Source organism: Pinus tabuliformis, chromosome 2_2, assembly GCF_031772625.1.
Source record: "Pinus tabuliformis cultivar Carrire ecotype Pingquan chromosome 2_2, CPIR1, whole genome shotgun sequence".
Taxonomy (NCBI): Eukaryota; Viridiplantae; Streptophyta; class Pinopsida; order Pinales; family Pinaceae; genus Pinus; species Pinus tabuliformis.
The window spans coordinates 491,364,018-491,386,380 of NC_142300.1; positions in this window are offsets into that span (position 1 = coordinate 491,364,018).

The window sequence follows — 22,363 nt, forward strand, 5'->3', positions numbered from 1 at the left end:
AATTATCAATATATAATGATTAAAAAATAATTTGATTCTTAAAGATGCATTGAATAATGATACTTACAAAATTGGAATTAATAACAAACTTAATAACAACAATCCAAGAGGAATTAATGATCCACTTATTGAAATCCAATAGTTTGTACAACAATTGGTCGACGAGAGTGAGAAAATAACTGCTCATGAAAATAAATTTCAAGATAGACTCATAGTTCAAGGGAATGAAAATATATCCACTATATCCACTAGAAAGAGTTAGAAAAAACATTATATCACAGAGCCCAATATTTTTAATATATTCCCAATATATTTATCATCGACATGCAATCAGATATAAACTCAATAATTTCTAATTTGATAATTGTTCTCACGACAGTAACTCAACCTCGAGAAAAGTCTACCCATGAGAATTAGGTTTTAAGAGAGAAAAATCTTAATGCCAACTACATCAGGAGGAGAGACAGTGGTTTAGAGAAGGGAGGAGAGTAAAAGTAGAAGATGTCAATGTTATTTATTATTTTCATGGAATTGTTAATAAAGTGCAACAATTAGAACATCAACTACCAGTAGATCAACAATTGTCAGGGTACATAACTAGCCGACAAGGTACAATATTTGTAATATTTAAAATAATTTGATGCCCCTGAAAGTATATTTGTATGAAAATAGTTTATATTTGATCAACATCTTCAAGTGATTGCACCAACTACTTATCAAACAACATTCCATATGACTTCAACACCAACACCTATAATAGCACAATCATCTCGATCATCTTTCTTACAACATAAATTCAATTTCTTTGAGCCAAGCTTTTAGGATGTGGTCTCTCTTCGGAACAACGACATCACACTCAGGAAATTGAAGTTGAATGTTCCAATAGGTCTCATAGTGAAGGGAAAATAAGAGGAATCCACATCTTAATATTGCAGGTGAAATTCAAGAAATTCTCATTTCCCATGAAACTAGATATGCTAATTAGCCGACCACCCTTATGGACAAACTTGTAATTCATCATAAGCATTTACATTTTTTAATTTATTATGTATCAAATTATATATATATATATATATATATATATATATATATATATATATATATATATATATAGATATATATATATATATCATTGTATCTTTTGTGATTGTATTTTCAAGAGAATATAATATAAAGTAACACTTTGTTGGTTCTCTGCTACATCGCTTCTCTTCTATTCCTATGTTACTTATCTTCATGTGATTTCTTGTTTTCCTTTCTACTAGTAACAAATGGTCATTGTATATTATATATAATTTTTTCAGAATATTTTACTAAAATATAAAATGTTGTAAAATATTGGTGTTTCTTTCAATGAATTGGAAAATCTTGTAAGACATTAGTGAATCATTTAGTTAATTATAAAATCTTGTAAATTATTGGCTCCCTCATTTAATATTTACATCAAGTTTTCCTTCCCTTCTTATGCATTAATTCTCTAATAGAAAAATAGTTATCCAATTACTTCACTTCAAATAAACCAAAATCTTTAGGATTTTGTGGTTCATCACCATCTATACACAATTTTTTGGAATTACACAAAACGCTCAATGAGATTGACTAAAAGACAAGATATGTAATGAAAGTTAATTTCCTATATGATAAAAAAATCAATTAACACAAACTCATATAAAGCCACAATTTCTGGGTTAAAAAATATAACCCACAAAGAAAAGTGTTCATTACTTAGTATAACATGTTAAAAAATAAGTATCATCAAATTATTTCAACTTCGAAAATGATAATACACTAGAGAGTCTCTCATCCTCCACTAATTACATGTATTGCTCCTTTAGCTTTTCCCTCAAAAGTATAATTTCATTAAAGGAATGTTGTTCCCATGATAATAAATCCCGTACAATGAACACATAGGAAGCTACAACATAGGTCATTTTTCCATACAAATAACCAAGTACAATATATTTCCCTTTACTCATAAATATTTTGAGAGAAAATACAAGATAAACAGTGGATTCTCTAAAAACTGAAGAATCTTAGGTCATGCAAGAATGTGAACTAGAAATTAATTTTTTTCCTTAAACCATTAAATATATAAAAAAACAATAATAATTATGCAAAATATGTGGAATACCCAAATAATTAAAAAAAAGCCATGTATTATTCCTAATGTACTATGTTTCTCAAGGAAACATAAAAAAGAAGAAGAACATATGGCTTCTTATTCAAGAAACAATGTTAACTTTAACCCAACACATTTTAAATAAACGATAAGTAGATGAAATGAGGAATTCCAAAAGAAATGGTTCATTGAAAAATAAAATGAGAACTATAAGTGTTTAAGGGACTAATAAAAGTTAAAAAAAAATTGAAAAATGCTTCAAATTCTTGGCCAAGATATCAGATCTAAACGTTAAAGAGATTTCATGTACTTGAATGACTATATTTGTGCATAGAGGAAATATTTCTAAATGAATTGCTTATAATTTAATGGTAGGATATTATGTATGTCAAGAGATATGTTATAGATTCATGATACTGTAGATTTCATTTTCAACAATGGAGCAGAGAGTGAAAAATTGATATTTGAATTTAAGACATGAATCATAAATTAGGTTGCATACCTCCACCTCCTCCTCCTCCTCCTCCTCCTCATCCTAATCCACATCCTCCTCTCCTTCACCTGCACCTCCTCAACCACGTCCATCTCCACCACCTTCTCCTCCTCCACCACATTCTCCTCCTTCTCCTCCTCCACCACCACCTCCACCTCCTCCAGCACCAACTCCTCCTCCACCACCTACACATCCCGAACCACCTCCTCCTCAACCACCTCCACCTCCACCTCCTCCACCACCTCCAACACCTCCCCCTCCCCCTCCACCTCCATCATCAAGTCCTGTTTCTCCTCATCCACCTGCACCTCCTCCTCCACGACCTCCTCTTCCCTCACCTCCACCTCCACCTCCTCTGTCTCATTATCCTCCACCTACACCTCAACCACCTCCACCACCTATGCCTCCCTGTCTACCTCCTCTTCTGAATCTTCCTTCTCCTCCACCACCACCTCCCCAACAACCTCCTTCACCTGCTCCAAATCCACCACTACTTCCCCTACCTCCACCTCCACCACCACAACCTCTACCTCCACCTCCACCTCAACCACCACCTTCAAACTATTGAATCCACCACCACCACCACCTCCTCCTCCTCCACCTCCTCCTCCTCCTCCACATCCATCACCAACTCCTTTACCTCCACCTCCACCTCCACCTCCTCCTCCACCATACCCACCTCCTATACCTCCACCTCCTCCACCTCCACCATCCAACCCCTCGTCTTCTAGCTCTAGCTTCAACTCCTCTGGTGGGCTCCAGTATTATAGCAATAATGCTACAACTCCTGGAGCTTCCTTCTCTAGTTTTATCAACCCGGTAGTACGTAACAAACTTGGAAGCGACGGTGCTGTATGCAGAAGTACTAGCTCTTGTCACAGCTGTCACTTGGTCAGCTGGCACAAGTCCGCTACGGCTCAAGCCAAGTTCTATATGTTCTCAGAAGAATCTTTCTAAATGATGAACGAAGGCTATCTCAAAGGAAATTAACCTACTTTGCAAGAATAAACTGAAAGCCAACCAAACATGGAAACCCTAGTAAACCCTAATCTCACTAGCTTAATCTTTATGATGCTATGGTGGGAATGCAACTTCTAGAAATGATGCCATTACTTCTAGTGAGATGAGATGCATGAATTTAAACTACTTCCATCGAAGAGAACACATTTTTGGTATTTTTGCTCAAGTGGGTGGAGTTATTATGATTGTGCTTCTTACTGGGTCTTGACTGTGCAGGGGTAGCTAGAGAGGGAGGAAGGCTTGGGAACAGTCAGGAGGACTCTGAGAGGTTCCAGGGGATCCCTCACATCATTCCACAGAAGTCCACAACGTTCAGGTGCTTGGAAACTGTGTTTGCAGGCTTCTACAGGATGTCTGCAGGGGATCCTACAAGAAACTCGGGATTTCTACAGGAAGTCTGCTAACTTCTACATGATGTTTTACAGTCGGAGTTTTGGATGATGGAGGAGTGAAGGAGCTGTATGGGTGGATAGGTAAGAGGAAATAGGAACTTGTGATGGCCTATGGACAGAGAGAATAGATGGAGAGAGAGTGGATAGAGCTGGTTGGTCGATAGAAGGGTAGAGTAGTGGAAGGTCAAAAAGATTGAGCAACGTGGACAGTAGAAGGGTTGGAAGGAAAATGAGCTAAACAGAGGATGAGTAGGTGGCTTAGACAAGATTCAGAAGGACAAGAACACAATGAAGTGGTGTTGCACAGTGTAAATGAAACAAATCACCTTTATCTTGCATGTAAACGAAAGTTCACCAACCTATTCTAACTGTCTTATTAGGAATCAAAGAAAAGAAATGGAAGTTGAAGTGAAACCGTGCATGACGCTAAACCAAGGAGTCATTACTCAAGATATAATCGCATGGAAAATTCTTCAATCGAAAACGTTACATCAATATTCGCATGCATATGTTAAAACATTGTTTTTGGCAGTTGGCACGGTCTACACTTCTGGTCCCCAAACAGAGGTGAAAGTGAGCATGCATTCAAACTTTTTGAGCTCAACGTAACTTCAATCTCCCTACGCTAATTCTGAACTACTGAAACAACTGCAATCATGAAACTAACCTACATAACCAACCCGAAACAATCAACTCAGCAAACTGTGTTTTTCAAGTGCATGTAAGGGAAAGAAATGCAAAGATAAAAGAAAGACAAGTAACAATAAAAAGAAAAGGAGGTCTATTGCTCTTAGGTTGGGCCCTAACCTGAGAGCTATAGCTCCCCTAAGAACTCAGAATCAAATCCAAATCTGCCTGCCTTTTATAAAAAGATCATAATCATGAGTCTAACAACATGCCAAAATTGGCTTACAAAGAGCAAAAACAGAGCTACAGCTCGTAATCCAAAATCTACAACAAAATTTGAAGAGTCTATCGAAGGCTACAGCCTCAATATTTGTACATGATGAGGGCCAAGCTGGCCTCCTCAATTAGTGGGGCTCGGCTTTCCAACTAAAAGTAAATTGCTATCCCTGTAGAATCCGTTGGCTGCCTTCTAGCTCAGTGGTGATAGCTGTTGGAGCTCAGAGTTGGGGTGGAGATCACGAGGGAGGTCATTCAAGGCTGTGGACAACCTCCCTATAAACCCTCAATGCCACCTTGGTTGTCTCCTTGTCTCCATCTGTGTGGTCTTTGCTCCCTTTAATGTCAAAAAACTTGAAATCATCATGTATTAGCCACATAGACATAATGCCTGCCCTTCTTCCTACAAATAACACGAATATACTAAGAAATGATGCATAAGTGATAAAAAATGAAGGGTTGAGCAAGGTAAGTAGGCCAAATGAGCCCAAATTGTTACCAAAAATTGGGGCTCATCATCACCCCACAGCTAAAATATTTGCTCATCCTTGAGCAATTTTGCTCTAGCTCCTTGTCCTTGGCCGAGAACTAGGCTCCGGAATACGCTCTTTCTTTCCTACTCTTGGTGGCTCTGCCTGTTCTTCCCTTGGTGGTGATGAGGGTGCCGCTCCTTCCCTCTTCTCTGTTTCCTTGACCTTGAGCCGGGATTTTGCAGCCGATTGGTCTAACCTTCCTTTCCAAGTAGTTGTTTTTGGGCTCCCCCTCTCGTAGGTGACCGATATCTTCGAGGGGGACCTCTCACTAGGTGAAGTAGGGGCATCCCCCGTAGTGATTTGGCTGCTGGATGGAGGATGTGGCTTGCCCGTCTTTATTCTCACACTTCTTCGAGCTTTAAATTATAGAGGGGTCTCCCTCTTTCTTTTCTCCTTTGGCTTAGGAGGTGTACTGAAGGCGGCCAGCACAGCTGCTGCCTCCCTCTCACGAATGTCAGCTTTCTTCTCCTTGGGTTTCACTTTTTCGGGGCTTCCTGTAGAAGACTCTGTTTTAGTCAATTTCGGGCTTCCTATAGAAGACCCTTTTTTCAGTTAATTTCGGGCTTCCTGTAGAAGCCAGTTTCAGCTTTCCTGTAGAAACTAGTGTTGCCGCCTTGGTTTGCTTTGCTGCATGAGTTTTGCTTTTTGACTTGGTTGCGGTCGCTGTCGAGGCACTCTTGCTGATGTGGACCTTCTTAGCCTTGTCCACTCAGCCTTGCAACCTTTGCTCTCTTGTTGTCAAGATGGGTGTGTCATCTTTCTCCTTGTCATCGTTTTTCTTTTGTTTCTTTTCTTGCATTTTCTTCTGGTCCATGGTCACGATCTTCTGGGCTGTTTCTTTCTTTCCCGTGGGCACTGACTCTTTCTCCTCACTGCTAGATGAACCGAGCTCTTCGGTTAGCATCTTTGTATCCCCGTCCGTTGTCAAATTTCTGAAGGCTTCCCATGAGAGAGGAACCTTGTATGTGTGGAGTGCATCCTCCACAAGGAGTTTGATCAGTCCATGGTGGGCTACCTGGTCTGGTATGCCTTCTTTCAACTTGGTTGCACACTCAATCGGAGACTGTAGTAGAAAGTAAGGGAGACTAAGCTTGTTTTCTATAGGTAGCTCCATCTAGTGTCGTAGTTCGGTGAGTAACCGAAAATGATACCCGTATACAATGCTAAAATGGCCTTCGCAGGTGATGTACTTCATAATTTGCAGGCTCACTTCATTCCATGGTGGCAGTAAACTGGTTCTACGAACCCCATTTTTGTCTTTTGAAAATTCCTCCTCTGGTGGAAAGAATTCTTTCTTAGCTTATTGGCTCAATTTCCTTTCTTCTTTATCCCATGGTAATCCCATTGGGACCTTCGTAACTCGGCTGATGAATTGTGGGGTGAGTTTGAGGTTCAGACCCCTGAAGGTAACAGTGGCCAACGTTTTAGATTTCGGCCTCAGAGCTTGCAAAAATTCTTCTGCCACTTCATCGTCATAGCCCTGCAATTTTCAACAGAAGGATATCCATTACGCTCGTGTGAAGAGCTCCACCACTTCAAGATTTTCCCTTAACTTCGTTGAATCAGTTGGCTCCCTTCTGATGAACCCACCCGGCATGGTGAAAATTGTTGCGTTAGCTGGGGGTGGCAAACGCGGAAGAAATTCGGTCTACTGGGACAGAGAGTAGAATTACGCCTCTGTCATGCACGTAACTCACAAAGCTTACCCGCTGAGAACCTTTAACACAACCAACTATACTGACATCCTGTAGGACGACAGCTGATTCACGACAGACAACAATTGCAAAAATTCTCTACGACTGGACTGTAGACGACGATTCTGCCACCTTCAAATACCAATTGCATGGAGAGTTCAGGCTTACCTTTTTAATCCACCACCTTTTGACGTGAGGAACCCGACTTCCTGTAGAAACAACTTTCCTGTAGGAGCAGTGCGCGATTTCCGGGGAGACTGCAATGGGTCTGCACCCTTGGTGTTGCTTCGCAGGCATTCTGATGGCCAAAGACTCAGAGTATCGAACTGCAGAGGGATCCGGATGATCACTCGAGTCTCAAATGGTGAATGATAAATGCATGGGGGTGATAATCTAGCCGATTAGATTTGAATCAGCGGAATCCATGGCGCGGGGGTGAGCTGTCCCTACCGGATCGTTGGGTGACGTCACACCATCATTCTTCTGCAAGTTCCCTTACTGCCGCATCATTCCATGCAGATTCGCCGCCGCCATTCTCGTTAGAACTCATTTCTCCCCGAGTGGATGGTTCTCACGTGTCCACTGCCCATTTTTTCCACAGCCACCATTCACACATCCGGCTCGACCAGCTGACTGGTCGACGTGGCCAATCGATTGATCATACAACCGCTCAACCCATCCATTTCACACTTTGCAAACATTTTCAAAGTAAAATTCATGCAATTCGTCGGAAGAAAGGGTCGGGACACTTACCTGTGCGACCGCAACATGATTGTTCAAGCTCTTGGACGACGATGAGTGGATTTATTTGTTGCTGGTGGATTTGCACAGGCCCGGAGGTTCGTATTCATAGGTCGCCGACGATGGATTTGAGGCTTCAGCTGCATGCTCCCACGTCTTCATTGTATATGGTGTGCACTCTAGCGGGCTTAACTATTACGAGACTCCTACACGATGTCATGTAACAGTTTCTTCCTCCTCGGGTGCATGCTGCACGACGAAGGCAATGGCCCCATGATCACACTCACAGAGCTCATGGATGGCTGAGATGGATATGGTATGACATCTCAGCGTTTTTTCATCTTAAAAATTGATGTCTCTGATAACTCACTGATCTACTTTGATTGTGCAGGTAGCTTCTTTGCATGTCGACAAGGATGGTAGAAAGAGGTGACAATAGTGTATAAGGGTGACAACAATAGCTTTCATGCATCCAAACCGATCCTTGGTCGTTAGATCTCCTCATGAAATGAATTCTGGGCCGTCCTGAACTTCTATAGGAAGTTTCCTGTAGAAATACAGAACTTCCTGTAGAAAGGTTGCGTTTCGTGTAGAAAGTCTGCACCTTCCTGTAGAAAGTATGCATCTTCCTATAGAAAGTTTGCATCTTCCTGTGGAAGACTCAAGCCATGATGAAATTGTGCACGTACCTTGGAGGAAATGAGTATTCTTGGAGGAGGTGCTGGTGAGGTCTCCTGGCAGCATGATAAGGATCTTTGGCTTTGCGTTAAAAGACCTCCTCTCCTTCATAGAACACCTGCAACTTGCATGCATTTTCACATTATAAACTTGCCGTCCCTATATTTTTGCTTATTGTCTTTTCTTTTTTCCTTTTTTTTTTTTTTTTGAAAGATAACAGGGTCGCCTCAATGAGGTTTTCACCCTTGCCATCTACCTTAAGCGCCTCAGAGAGTTTTCACTCAAGGATCTTTTTTAAATGTCTTTTTTTTTTTTTTTTTAAAGTCAATAGGGGTGCCTCAATGAGGTTTTCACCCCTACCACCTGCTTTGGGAGCCTCAGAAAGGTTTCCACCCAAGGATCTTTATTATTTATTATTATTATTATTTTTTTAAATCTTTCAGGGTATGCCCAAAGCAGAGGCAGAACCCTTCTCTATGGCCAATACAGATTTCTCCATAGTTTTGATGAACTGTTGTCTTGAGAGAGGTTTCCTGTAGATCTTCAATCGATTCCCATTGACAAGCATGGGGATGGCTTCCTCATCAATGGTTCGAATAAGAACAGATCCATTGTCATGGCATTTTTCCACTGCATATGGTCCTAGCCATCTGGTTCTCAGCTTCCCCTTGAAATCTTTGTATCTGGAGTCATACAACAGGGCCCAATCTCCTGGCTGGAATTGCTTGTCATGGAGGCGTTGGTCATGCCACACCTTTCTCTGAAGTTGAACCACTTTTGAGTGAAGGAGGGCCTGCATCCGGTGCTCGTCCATTCCGTTCAGCTGCAATAACCTTTCTTGTTGTGCATGGCTTAGATCTAGATCTAGCTGAGCTGCCATCCTCAAAGTGTTGTACTCAAACTCAATGGACAACAAAGCTTTCTTCCCATAGACCAGCTCATAAGGTGTGAAGCCGGTGGTGGTCTTCCAAGTGGTGTTGTAAGCCCATGTGGCCTCAACCAGGCGATCTGCCCAATCTTTCCTACTGCTGCTCACCACCTTAGTCAAAATCCCTTCCAATGCTCTATTGGTGACTTCCACTTGCCCATTTTCCTGTGGATGATAGGGGGTGGAAGTCCTATGCTTGATCTTGTGGTGAGCTAGTAGGTCTTCAATCAAGTTGGATGTGAACTGGCTCCCTTGATCGGTGACCAGCTCTCTTGGGTAGCCAAATTTGTAGAAGATGTTTTCTCTTAAGAACTCAACCACCTTCTCTTCTGTTGGTGCCTTGATTGCTTTAGTCTCTGCCCACTTTGTCAGGTAGTCAGTGCACACAATGATGTAAGACCTTTGCCTCGAAGGAGGGTTGATTGGACCCACAAAATCCATACCCCACTTCTCAAATGGCTCAAGAGTCACTTGAGGTTGGAGAGGCATCTCATCCCTTGGATTCGGTTCCCCCATTCTTTGGCATCGGTCACATTGGCCGATATATCTTCTGACATCTTGATGAAGTGTGGTCCAATAGTAGCTTGCCTGCAGGATTTTGAAGGCAGTCCTCTTTGCTGCAAAATGTCCTCCACAAGGCCCATCATGACAGGTGAGGAGGATATCAAAGACTTCCTCCTCCCTTACACAATGCCTTAATATCTGATCATGGCCAAGCTTGAACAGATTGCCCCCGATCCAAGTAAATGAGGCACTTTTTCTGATGATTCTGCTCTTCTCTCTTGAAGATAGGTGCGGAGGGAACTGTGCTGAAACAAGGTAGTTTGCTATATCAGTAAACCATGGAGAGAGTACTGAGATAGCAAACAGATGTTCGTCGGGCATCTGGTCATCCACTGTTCCATCTCATCTGCAGACAAATCCAATCTAGATAAAAAGTCAGCAACAACATTTTCTTTACCTGGTTTGTCAACAATGGTCAAATCAAACTGCTGCAACAAAAGTAACCATCTAATAATACGAGCATTCACATCTGGTTTATTCATTAAATATCTAATTGCAGCATGATCTGTATGTACAAAGGTTTGATAGCCAGTAATATAATGTCGAAACTTGTTCAATGCATGGACCACAACCAAGAATTCTTTCTCGGTTACAGTGTATTTAGCTCTGGACAAGTTTTTGCTAACAAAGTAAATGGCATATGGAAGTTTCTGTTCAACTTGTCCTAAAGATGCCCATATGGCTTTTTTCGAGGCATCAGTGTGGATGTGGAAAGGTAGGGCCTAGTTTGGGCCTCTCAGGATTGGGGCTGACACCAACTTGTCCTTTAATTCATTCAAAGCCCTCTGACAATCGTCAGTCCATTTAAACTCCACATCTTTTGCCAACAGGCCAAACAATGGCGAGGCTAGCTTGCTGAAGTCTTTAATGAATCTCTGGTAATACCCTGCTAATCCTAAGAAACTCCGGACATCCCTTACCTTTTGGGGAGGTGGAACCTTCTTGATGAGAGCAATTTTGTTAGGATCCACTTGTAACACTTGGCAAGAAATGGTATGGCCTAGCACAGTCCCTTCAGTCATCATGAATTCACATTTTTTGGGACTAAGGGATAGGTTCATCTCAATGCATTTGGTTAGGACCTTTCCCAGATGGGAAAATGCTTCCTGGAAGTTGGACCCATAAGGAGTGAAGTCATCCATATAGATTTCCACCGCATCATGGACCAACTCCGAGAAGATGCTCAAGAGAGCTCTTTGGAAGGTAGCAGGAGCATTGCATAGCCCAAAGGGAAGAACTCGGTAGGCAAAGGTACCCCAAGGACAAGTGAAGGTGGTCTTATCTTGGTCTTCCGGGCTGATTTGGATTTGGTTGTACCCGCTAAACCCATCCAGGAAAGAGAAGAACTTCTTTCCTGCCAGTCCATCCAACACCTGATCTATGAAAGGTAGAGGGAAATGGTCTTTCTTGGTAGCTTTTTTCAGTTCTTGATAGTCCACATAGATTCTCCACTTCCCATTTTTCTTGGGAACCAGCACCAAAGGGGACACCCATTCACTATCTGAGATGGGGTACATGAATCCGACATCCAACAGTTTTTGCAATTCTTCCTTGACAATGTCCTTAAGGGCTGGATTCATTCTCCTCTGAGGTTGCCTAACTGGTTTACAGCCCTCTTTGATGTATAGGTGATGGGTACAGACCGAGGGATGGACTCCTTTCATCTCCTTATAGCTCCAAGCAAAAGCATCTAGATGGCTGGCCAACAGGCTACACAACTCCTTTTCCTGGGAAGGAGATAGGGAGGAGCTGATCTTTAACATTCTCTTAGGGCCAAACTCCACATTCTTGACTATGGGAGTGACAGGGTTGGTGGCACAAAGGTCCACTAAGGTGCTGGCTTGGGCATACTCCACCAACCTCTCTAAGGACAGTGCACTGGAAGGTGGATTCTGGATCAAAGTCTCAATCAAGTCATCCTCGGTTGGGGGGTCTCTTCTAGTGGTATCTAGGGTGCACAAAGGTGCTGAGTACACCTCATCCTCTTCTCCTTCCTCCAACCACAGTGGTAAGTCATGCTCTAAGGAGGGTTGGGCAGGAGGATATAGGACTAGCGGCTTGGACATAGGACCGTTTTTGATGGTCATGTTTCCTGCATGACAATTGATGTAAGAATCTACAGTGGCTAACCAAGCCCTTCCCAAAATAAGAGGATATCCGGTAAGCTTTGCCTTGGGTTGCAGAACCAAGAAATCTGCAGGGTATTCCCAAGAGTTGAAAGAGACCAAGACATCCTCCACAATCCCTTCGAGAGTCACAGTGGAGCAATCTGCTAGTTGCAGTACTGTCGAGGTCTTCCTCAAGGAACCCTGAAGATTGAGTTTGAGCATGGTATCCCTGGTCATCACATTAATGGCAGCCCCCAAATCAATCAAGGTGTCAGGTATGATGGTGCCATTGATGTGGACATCTACTAAAGGACTCCCAGGATCTAGATACTTTGGGCAGATGACTTGTCCTAACATAAGGTCAGACAGTTGTCCTAAGACATTGATGGTTGAAGCATCTCTCTTTCGCCTGCCTGGGTGTTTGAAACACTTTTCCTTAACCAGTTTGTTGTATATTGGCACATCCTTGATGGCTTGGAGAAGTGGTATTTTCACACACAACTGCTTGAGCTCTCCCAGAAGCTCATCCTCCTCTAGGTTGGGTTGTGTGGTGGTTGTTAGTCTCTCAGGAAAGGGTGGAATAGCCTTTGGTTCACTTTCCTGTTTTTCCTCCTCGTCCTCTAGGGGAGGAGGTTGGCGATCCGGAAGAGTCTTTCCAGATCGAAGATTGATCTCCTGGATCTCCACAACATATGTAGGGAATGATGCTTCCCCAGTGTATACCTGATGGGCCGTCTATTGTTGGGGTTCGGGTTCGGTTGAGTAGGCATTTGAGGTTGCCTTGGAGGAGCAGGAGGTAATGGTTGAGGTTGAACTAGCGGTGGAGGCGAAATGGCAGGAGGAGTGTTGTACTGGGGCCTCCACCCCGACTGAGGTGCATTCCACTGAGGCTTTGGCTGGGCATGTGAGTGATATGAATGAGTAGTGGGCTGAGTAGGGTACTGAGGTGGATAAGACCATGGAGGGACCATAGACCAGGAAGGATGAGCAGGGGGACCCCAGGAAGGCATAGGAGTCAATTGGTTGGGGTTGTAATAAGCTTGGGCTGCCCCTTGCATCCCCTGCTGGTAAGGTCTAGGTCCTTGTGGCCTCCTCTGGTTGAGGAAATAGAGAGGTTCAGTGGGGGCTTCTGTCCCTTGGTACATGGCTTTAAGCCCAGGTAAGGTTGGACATTGATTTGTGGGATGGTCCTCCTCACAAACGAAACACACTTCAACCGAATGCAATGGGCATTCATTCTTAGGGTGTCTCCTTGTGCATCTAGGGCAGAAGATAGCCAAGGCTCTCTCAGCTTCTTCCTTCTTCTGTTGGATTCTGAATGTGTCCAGTTGCATGGAAATGGTTTGTCTCACCTCACTCTTAAGATCTTCTAAATGATTTGCAAACTCATGCTTGGAGAAAGGGATACTAGCTGAGAGGAGGTTTCCTCTACCTCGTTTCTGGGCTGCCCTAGACTGGTTTCTAAACACAGTCTTGATTTCCTCATAAGGCAGCTGTTAAATATCTCCCCCAGCTAACATGTGAAGGGTATCTAAAAGGTCTTCGGGGACTCCTCGGAGCAGGACCAACTTGAGGGATTCAGGGTCAAGTGTGCACCTGGCCCGCTTATAGCTAAGTTGGAACCTCTCCTCATAATCCTCTAAGGACTCATCATTTCCCATGGTCATCCGAAAGATTTCTCCCTTGGTTTCCTTGGACCTATAGTAGTCCCGGTACTTGGTATTGAAATCTTGCTGCATCTGAGCCCAAGTGGTGATACTATTCCCAGGTAAGCCCATGAACCAACGTAACGCTGCATCCTTAAGAGTGGAAGGGAAGAGTTTCAGCTTCTTCTCATCCTCAATATAGTCATAGGTTCTACAAAGGACAACAAACTCAAACATGAAGGTACCAGGATCTTCAATAGTCAGTCCATGGAAGTGAGGTAGAGCAGAGGGGCTAATGTTTTTCATTTTCATGTCTCCATTGGTTTGTCGGATGGGTAAGGGACCTTCTATTCTCTCATCTTCTCTTCTATTGTCAGCCATAGCTTCAGATGGGATGGTCTCTAATTCTTCTTCTACTATAGGATCTTCGTATATCTCAGGAGGTTCACCTATAGGTTCTTCTGGATCACTGTCACCGAAGAAGAGATAAGGGTGACTCAGTGATGCGGTGGGGGTGTTGGGTAGGAATTTTCCTGTTTTATCTCGGTTCCTACGAGGCATGAAATGGAAAGACTTTTTGATTGCTTTTGTTTTTTTCTTTGGTACCTACAAAACTGAAACAGATTGATCTACAACTAACTATCTTGCTGAAATAAAAATGCAGAATTGAAATGAAAGCATGAAAGAACTAATCTACTTTTCTCAAATGAAATTGCGGGAATGAAAATTCTAGTCTACGCTTGCAGAATTGAAAGGCTAATCTATGCTTGCAAAAATTGAAATTGCGGAATTGAAATGCTAATCTATGAAAGCTAGAAATGTCTATGCTACTTTTGCAGAATGGAAATGAAATAAACTACTTGGCAGAAGGCAAGAGTAAGAAAATAGAAGAAAAGCAACAATTACTAATACTCTGACACTTCCCCGGCAACGGCGGCAAGAAGATGGTGGGCTCCAGTATTGTAGCAATAATGCTACAACTCCTGGAGCTTCCTTCTCTACTTTTATCAACCCGGTAGTTCGTAACAAACTTGGAAGCGACGGTTTTGTATGCACAAGTACTAGCTCTTGTTGCAGCTGTCACTTGGCGAGCTGGCACAAGTCCGCTAGGGCTCAAGCCAACTTCTATATGTTCTCATAAGAATCTTTCTAAATGATGAATGAAGGCTATCTCAAAGGAAATTAACCTACTTTGCAAGAATAAACTGAAATCCAACCAAACATGGAAACCCTAGTAAACCCTAATCTGACTAGCTTAATCTTTATGATGCAATGGTGGGAATGCAACTTCTATAAATGACGCCATTACTTCTAGTGAGATGAGATGCATGAATTTAAACTACTTCCATTGAAGAGAACACGTTTTTGGTATTTTTGCTCAAGTGGGTGGAGTTATTATGATTGTGCTTCTTACTGGGTCTTGACTGTGCAGGGGTAGCTAGAGAGGGAGGAAGGCTTGGGAACAGTCAGGAGGACTCTGAGAGGTTCCAGGGGATCTCTCACATCATTCCACAGAAGTCCACAACGTTCAGGTGCTTGGCAACCGTGTTTGCAGGCTTCTACAGGATGTCTGCAGGGGATCCTATAGGAAACTCGGGATTTCTACAGGAAGTCTGCTAACTTCTACAGGATGTTTTACAGTCGGAGTTTTGGATGATGGAGGAGTGAAGGAGATGTATGGGTGGATAGGTAAGATGAAAGAGGAACTTGTGATGGCCTATGGATAGAGAGATGAGATGGAGAGAGAGTGGATAGAGCTGGTTGGTCGATAGAAGGGTAGAGTAGTGGAAGGTCAAAAAGATTGAGCAACGTGGATAGTAGAAGGGTTGGAAGGCAAATGAGCTGAACAGAGGATGAGTAGGTGGCTTAGACATGGTTCAGAAGGATAAGAACACAATGAAGTGGTGCTGCACAGTGTAAATGAAACAAATCACCTTTATCTTGCATGTAAACGAAAGTTCACCAACCTATTCTAACTGTTTTATTAAGAATCAAAGAACATCAATGGAAGTTGAAGGGAAACCGTGCATGATGCTGAACCAAGGAGTCATTACTCAAGATATAATCGCATGGACAATTCTTCAATCGAAAACATTACATCAATATTCGCATGCATATGTTAAAACAGTGTTTTTGGCAGTTGGCACGGTCTACACTTCCGGTCCCCAAACAGAGGTGAAAGTGAGCATGCATTCAACCTTTTTGAACTCAGCGTAACTTCAATCTCCCTACGCTAATTCTGAACTACTGAAACAATTGCATTCATGAAACTAACCTACATAACCAACCCGAAACAATCAACTCAGTAAATTGTGTTTTTCAAGTGCATGTAAGGGAAAGAAATGCAAAGATAAAAGAAAGACAAGTAACAATACAAAGAAAAGGAGGTCTATTTCTCTCAGGTTGGGCCCTAACATGAGAGCTATAGCTCCCCTAAGAACTCAGAATCAAATCCAAATCTTCCTGACTTTTATTAAAAGATCATAATCATGAGTCTAACAACATGCCAAAATTGGCTTACAAAGAGCAAAAACAGAGCTACAGCACGTAATCCAAAATCTACAACAAAAGTTCAAGAGTCTATCGAAGGCTACAGCCTCAATATTTATACATGATGAGGGCCAAGCTGGCCTCCTCAATTAGTGGGGCTCGGCTTTCCAACTAAAAGTAAACTGTTGTTCCTGTAGAATCCGTTGGCTGCCTTCTAACTCGGTGGTGATAGCTGTTGGAGCTCGGAGTTGGGGTGGAGATCACGAGGGAGGTCATTCAAGGCTGTGGACAACCTCCCTATAAACCCGCAATGCCACCTTGGTTGTCTCCTTGTCTCCATCTGTGTGGTCTTTGCTCCCTTTAATGTCAAAAAACCTGAAATCATCATGTATTAGCCACATAGACATAATGCCTGCCCTTCTTCCTACAAATAACACGAATATACTAAGAAATGATGCATTAGTGATAAAAAATGAAGGGTTGAGCAAGGTAAGTAGGCCAAATGAGCCCCAATTGTTACAAAAAATTGGGGCTCATCATCCTCCACCACCACCACCTCCTCCTTCTCCTCCTCCTCCTCCACCTCCTCTTCATCCTCCTCCACCTCCACCTCCACCTACACCTCCCCCTCCCCCTCCCCCTCCTCGTCCCCCGCCACCTCCACCTCCACCCCACCTCCTCGTCACCCTCCTCCTCCACCTCCTCCTCCTCCTCCTCCACCACCTCCACCTCCACGTCCAACTCTCCCTTCACCACCTCCTCTTCCTCCTTGTCCAACTCCACCTCCTCTGGAACCTTTGCGTCCTCTTCATCCTCCGCCTCATCCTCCCCCTCCACGTCCTCCACCTCCACCTCCACCTCCACCTCCACCTCCACCTCGACCACCAACACCACCTCCTCCTCCTCCACCTCAAACACCTCATCCTTCAACTCCAACTCAACCTTCACCACCACCACCTCCTCTTCCTCCACTTCCTCCATCACCTGCATCTTTTCCTCTGCCTCCACCTCCACCTCCCCCTCCTTTGTCACCTCCGCTTTTGCGAACTCCTCCTCTTCCTCCACCAACATCATCACCGCCACCACCACCTGCTCCTCCTCCTCCTCCACCACCACCACCTCCCCAACCTACACCCCCTCCTCCTCCTCCACAGCCTCCTGCACCACCTCTGCCTCCTCCTCCACCACCTCCTCCACTGCCACCGCCTCCTCCTCCTCTACCTCCACCACCTTTGCCACCTCTTTCTCCTACTCCACCACCTTAACCTCCACCACCTCTTCCACCACCTCAACCTCCACCACCTCGTCCTCCACCTCCACCATCACTACCACCTCTTCCACCTCCACCACCACCACCACCACCTCCTCCTCCACCACCTACACATCCCACACCACCTCCTCATCCACCACCTCCACCTCCACCTCCTCTACCACCTCCAACTCCTACCCCTCCCCCTCCACCTCCATTTTCAACTCCTCTTTCTCCTCCTCCACCTCCAACTCCTCCTCAATGACCTCCTCTCCGACCACCTCCACCTCCACCTTGTCCGCCTCATTTTCCTCCACCTACACCTCAACCACCTCCACCACCTATGCCTCCCCCTCTACGTCCTCTTCTGAATCTACCTCCTCCTCCACCACCACCTCCCAAACAACTTCCTCCACCTCCTCAACATCCACCACCACTTCCTCTACCTCCACCTCAACCACCACATCCTCTACCTCCACCTCCACCACCACTTTCACACTATTGACTCCACCACCACCACCTCCACCAAATCCGCCTCCACCTCCTCCTAATCCTCCACCTCCACCACCACCTCCTCTACCTCCACCTCCACCATCCACCCCCTCCTCCTCTAGCTCTAGCTTCAACTCCTCCACCACCACCTCCTTCTCCTTCTCCTCCTCCTCCTCCACCTCCTCCTCATCCTCCTCCACCTCCACCTCCACCTCCACCTCCTCGTCCCCCTCCTCGTCCCCCTCCACCTCCACCTCCTCCTACACCTCCTCCTACTCCTCCTCCACCACCTCCACCTCCACCTCTCCCTTCACCACCTCCTCTTCCTCCATGTCCAACTCCACCTCCTCCAGAACCTCTACATCCTCCTCATCCTCCACCTCATCCTCACCCTCCACCTCCACCTCAAACTCCACCTTGACCACTAACACCACCTCCTCCTACTCCTCCTCGAGCACCTCATCCTCCAACTCCACCATCAACTCCTCTTCCTCCACCTCCTCCACCACGTGCACCTTTGCCTCTACCTCCACCTCCACCTCCCCCTCCTCTGTCACCTCTGCTTCTATCACCTCCTCCTATTCCTCCACCACCATCACCAACACCACCACCACCACCACCTCCTCCTCCTCCTCCTCCTCCTCTACTACCTCCCCAACCTACACCCCCTCCTCTTCCTCCACAACCTCCTCCACCACCTCTGCCTCCTCCTCCGCCACCTCCTCAACCACCTCCGCCTTGTCCTCCTCTACCTCCACCACCTTTGCCACCTCCTCCTCCTCCTCCTCCTCCTCCTCCTCCTCCACCTCCAACTCATCCACCACCTTAACCTCCACCACCTCCTCCTCCACCTCCACCATCACTACCACCTCTTCCACCTACACCTCCTCCTCCACCATGTCCTCCTGCTCCACCTCCACAACCACCTTCAACTCCTCCTCGTCCAACACCCCTACCTCCACCTCCCCCTTGGCCTCCTCAGAAAACCTAAGAAAGAAATCAAAATTACATATCATTTCATTCCCTTCATTTATGATACCTATTGATTCATTCTTTAAAGTGATAATAGATATCAATATATATATGATAACATAACAAGTAACATGTGTAACAATTTACAATATAAATAAGTAATTATGAAAACAACAATTGAATTATTTTTTATTTTTTTTGTAAAATTTATATAGAAAAGTAACACAACTCATATTCTTAATTTCCAAAACTATTTAAAATCAATATATTAATTATATAAAATATTAAAAAAATAAAATCAAGTAAAAACTCAATCCCCATATAAATATTCTCGAAACCCCTAAGTAACTTACAGACACAAAACACAACCAAACTTCGTAAAAGCAAAGCAAAACCAAGCTTCGTAAAACCTCCACTAAGTAAGGTGGAAGACCAATAATAATGATATTATAATCTCACATATGTGGACTCAAATGGAACTACAAATATCTTCCAAGTCATTGGACCAAATGACGTTAAGGTGGTTGAAACACAAGATTACTTATGGTATTCCTTCAATACCTTGGTTGCTAAGGTGTACCTCTAATGCATTGGTGTATTTATAATGTATTGGCACACCAAGATGTATTTTGATAGCTTCATTCTATTTCAACAATTATAACAAAATAGAAGTTATGATTTTCAATATCAAAGTTGAAAGAGATGTGAACATTAAAAAAAATAAACGCACCTCACAACATTTTCTTCTTATATTTAAAAAAAAAAAAAAAAAAAAAAAATTCTAACTATTTTAAATTTATTTGTGTATTAAAAATTTCAAAAATATATGATATCACTGTCAAATTCCAATTCTTACATTATTTCTACATGTTTATATTTGAAAATATTAAAAATACATTTTTATATTTAAAAATATAATTTACAAAAAAAAATTTATTTGTATATTAAAAATTTCAAAAATACATAATTTTAGTAGGAAATTCCAATTCCAATAAAAAAAAGTTGAATCCATTTTCATATTAAGATATAGTTAAAGAAAAAAGACATCAAAATGTATCACCCACCCAAAAAACTTTTCTAATCCCTCGTTTGACAAACCCCCAAAGAGATGCATGTTTCCAAGAATTTCTATGAAGTCAAGCTTGTAATCTTAGTTTTCAGATAATAATTTTGTGCCTACAGATATCTATGATTGATGCCTTGTTAACCATGATCCAAAAATTCAGTCCACAGGCCCGATATAGTAATTGAGCCTATATAGTACTTGAGGCCGAATCTTGATGACGAAGCGCTCACAGCTTTCAACGTGTTAACAAATGTATAATAGATATCAATAAGCATTTCTTATAGTTGCAGAAAAAGAATTATAAACAAGTGCTCAACATTTCAAATGTGCAAACAAAATTTTCCATAAAAGATATGCATATTTGTAGGAAAAAGGTATACACCTTACCTTAGTTCTCCCTATGATAAAAATAGGCCATGAAGGTTAAATAAACTTGGAAAATAACCATCCATAAGAGATATTCTAATGAAAGTCTTTCTCGTCTTCTAAAATTACTGTTCTTGAATTCCAATATTAAATTTTCACTCTATTCTCCACTGGTGGAAATGAAAGCTAAAATCTTGTGAATCTAGAATAGATCTCTTCACATACATAATATCCTACTATTAAATGATAATTAATATCTTGGCGAAGAATATGAATAATTTTTTAAGAATAAAAGATTGTGTTTATTTTTTTAAATTTTATTAGTCCCTTAAACATTTGTATTTCTCGTTTTACTGTTTAAGGAACCATTTGTTTGGGAATGATTGGTTTCATCCAAATATCATTCATTTAAAAATTGTTTGGTTAAAGTTAACATTGTTTCTTTAATAAGAAGCCTTATGTTCTTTTTTTAGGTTTACATGAGAAACATAGGATATTTGGAATCATATAGGGATTTGTTTATTATTTGGGTATTCCACATCTTTTGTGTAATTATTATTAATTTTTTATATATCTAATGGTTTACGGAAAAAGTTTATTTCCAGTTCACTTTCTAGCACAACCTAAGATTCTTCACTTTTTAGAGAATCCATTGTTTATCTTGTATTTTATTTCAAAATATTTATTAGGAAACAGAAATATGTTCTACTTGCCTATTTGTATGGAAAAATGACCTATGTTATAGCTTTCTATGTGATCATTGTAGTGGATCCATTGTCATGGAAACAATATCCCTTTAATCAAATTATACAATATCCCTAAAGGAGAAATACATGTAATTGGAGGAGGATGAGAGATTTTTTAGTGTATTTCATTTTTGAAGTTGAAATCCTTTGATGATACTTGTTTTGTAACATGTTATACTAAGTAATGAACATTTTTCTTTGTGGGTTGTATTTTAGAATTTGAAAATTGTGGCTTTAAATGAGTTTCTGTTAATTTATTTTTTTATCATATGGGAAATTAACTTTCATTACATATTTTGTCTTTAGCTCAATCTTGTTGAGCATTTTGTGTAATCTCAAAAAATTGTGTATTGATTAACAATTATTAGAGTTTTGGTTGAAGAAGAAAAAAATAGTTACTATAATAGTTACACATCAAGGAGTTGAAAAACTTATAAAGATGGTGATGAACCACCAAATCCTAAATATGTTGGTTTATTTGAAGCGAAGTAATTGGATAGCTATTTTTCTATTAGAGAATCAATCCATAAGAAGGAAAAATAGCTTGATGTAAATATTAAATGAAGGGTTCACCAATAGCTTACACGATTTTATAATCAATTGAGTGATTCACTAATATTTTACAAGATTTTACAATTCATTGAAAGAACCACCAATATTTTACAACATTTTATACTTTAGTAAAATATTCCAAAAAAATGACATATACTACACAATTACCATTGGTTACTAGTAGAAAGGAAAACAAGAAATAACATGAATATAAGGAGCATAGGAGTAGAAGAGAAACGATGTAGCAAAGAACCAACAATGTGTCACTTTATATTTAATTTTCGAAACCAATTTAGCCTATTTAACTTAGACTGTTGACTCGACTAGAGAGTTGATCGAATTTTTAATATCAATTCTTGAATTATTTGGGATGGTCAACTAAGTCGACTAGCCCCTCTAACATCCGCCCTACCCTTAATTCTTTCTTTGTGAAAAGGAAGGGAAGATTTGAAGTCTTACAAAATTTTTACAAAATTTCACACACTACAAATTAAAAAATGTAAATTCTTAAAATGAAATAAAAGTTCGTCCATAACGGTGGTTTGCTAATTAGCAAATCTAGTTTCATGGTCACTGAGACCCTTTTGAATTACATCTGAAATATTTAAAAT